Source organism: Hippocampus comes, unplaced genomic scaffold (genome assembly GCF_001891065.2).
Source record: "Hippocampus comes isolate QL1 unplaced genomic scaffold, H_comes_QL1_v1.1 scaffold435, whole genome shotgun sequence".
NCBI lineage: Eukaryota > Metazoa > Chordata > Actinopteri > Syngnathiformes > Syngnathidae > Hippocampus > Hippocampus comes.
The window spans coordinates 6,157-8,489 of record NW_017805412.1 but is presented as its reverse complement, the minus strand read 5'-3'; the positions used below and the strand labels follow the sequence as shown (position 1 = coordinate 8,489).

Sequence of the window (2,333 nt, the reverse complement as noted above, 5' to 3'; positions counted from 1 at the left end):
CATTAAAAGAGAGGAGGAGCCAAATTACCCTTGCACGAAAGATGGTGATAACACAACATCAAATGTTGATGATGATGAGGATGAAGAGTCTGATGGTGATCTGACATGTCACACTGAATACAAACCCTGGAAATGTTCTCAGTGTGGGAAGATATTTACTTGTCAGAATGCTTTGAAAATACATGTGAGAATCCACACTGGTGAGAAGCCTTTGGCCTGCTTAGTTTGTGGCCAGAGATTCTCTCAGAAGGAGTAAAAAGACACACCAGAACCCACACTGGTGAGAAAACTTTTGCCTGCTTCGTTTGTGGCCAAAGATACTCTCAGAAGGGAAACTTAAAAACGCACGGAAGAATACACACTGGTGAGAAACCTTTTTCCTGCTTAGTTTGTGGCCAAAGATTCTCCCATAAGGGAAACTTAAAAATGCACACAAGAATCCACACTGGTGAGAAACCTTTTTCCTGCTCAGTTTGTGGCCAAAGATTCTCACACCAGAAAGCACACTGGCGAGAAACCCTATTCATGCTCAGTTTGTGGGAAAAGATTCCCCCAGATGGGAAACTTAATAGAACACACAAAAACCCACACTGGTGAGAAACCTTTTGCCTGCTCAGTTTGTGGCCAAAGATTCTCGTGGAAGTCTCAGATTCAGAATCACAAGTGTGATGATGAGATGAACAGTTATCGATGAAATTTTCCACTCCCATCGAATCAGGCTTCATCAGGCAAATTGGATTTCATCTATCTTCTTATTTCAATGCTGAAGTTTTCTTTTCCTTGAGTGGATTGAAAAGTATTTTTTGTTGTTGTTGTAATGATTTAGAAAATGATCATTGTTAATGATGTCATACAGGAAAACTTATGGATTCTTCATGACATAAAAAAATCCCTGTCTGACCCCTCTGGTGGTGTCCATCCCCCATTCAGCTTGGGTCCTCTACCAGAGGCCAGGAAGCTTGAGAGTTCTGCGCAGTATCCTTGCTGTTCCCAGCACTGCACATTTCTGGACTGAGATGTCCAATGTTGTTCCCAGGATCTGTTGCAACCACTCATCTAGTTTGGGGGTCACTGCCCCGAGTGCGCCGACCACTCCAGGCACGACTGTTACCTTTACCATCCAGGCTCTCTCCAGCTCCTCTCTGAGCCCTTGATATTTCTCGAGTTTCCCTTGTGCCTTCTTTCTGATGTTTCCATCACTTGGGACCGCTACATCCACTACAATGGTTTTCCTCTGCCCTTTATCTATGATCACAATATCTGGTTGGTTCGCCATTACCATCTTGTCAGTCTGGATCTGGAAGTCCCAAAGCGTCATTCTCCACCACCTTTGGGGGTGTTTCCCATTTTGACCTTGGGGTTTCCAGTCCATACTCCGCACAGATGTTTCGGTTGACGATGCCAGCCACCTTGTAATGGTCTTCCATGAAGGCTTTCCCTGCCAGCATCTTACACCCTGCAGTTATGTGTTGGATTGTCTCGGGTGCCTCTTTGCACAACCTACACCTTGGGTCTTGTTGTCTGTTGTGGTATATCTGGGCCTCTGTGGCTCTGGTGCTAAGGGCCTGATCCTGTGCAGCCGGGATGAGTGCCTCTGTGCTCGCTCTCTCTCGCTCTCTCTCTCGCTCTCTCTCTCTCTCTCTCTCTCTCTCTCTCTCTCTCTCTCTCTGTTTCGCGCATTATCTGCGTTAATTTAAAATGAATTTTAATGTGTTTGCATTTTTTCTTACGAGATTAACGCAGCACACGTCCCAGCGGATGTTACGTTGTTCTATATACAAAGCAGAAACAAAACAACAAGCGCGCTGCACAGGTCTACGCAGATGTTTGTTTTGCCAGCCACAGCAGCGCGAGAAACTGAAAATGGATACTTAAAGAGTTCATGAATGGAAAGTTCACTTTAAATAAGTTGCCACATTGTTCCACTGACAAGACCAAAGTTGTCTGTATGTTTTGCAGATGGTTCGTCACGATTTTTGTTAAAAAATTTTCACCCTCTCTGAACCATGAAGGAGGTATCAGATTTAACCTGTCTCCTATTTACAATAACTTGTTGACCACCAAGGGACATAGACATGCTGATCAGGCTAACTGAAAGTAGCTATTCAGCCCTAGCCCTAACAATAGACCTAATCAAGACCCAACGATAGGGAATTTCGAAATCAATGGGCCTCTTCACCATAGGGGCGTGACTAACCATCCCCACCCAGTCCTCAAATAGGCCACGCTCAGCTTTTTAGCGCAGAGCAATTTCCCGGAGTCTTCACGGAGACTTCAGGGTTGTCTACCGCTGACGAAGCTTCTGTGAGAGAAGCGAAACGTCCTTTTTTGTT

At 45.0% G+C, this 2,333-nt stretch overlaps 1 long non-coding RNA gene across 1 annotated transcript in view; it reads left to right on the top strand.

Moving 5' to 3' along the window:
• Positions 1-4: 4 nt before the first annotated feature.
• The window catches only part of LOC109518157 (uncharacterized), a 7,405-nt gene continuing 5,076 nt past the window's right edge, over positions 5-2,333 (top strand). Inside the window, exon 1 of the long non-coding RNA XR_002168680.1 lies at positions 5-44. This is a non-coding gene — a long non-coding RNA (uncharacterized LOC109518157). The remainder of the gene's footprint in view (positions 45-2,333) is intronic.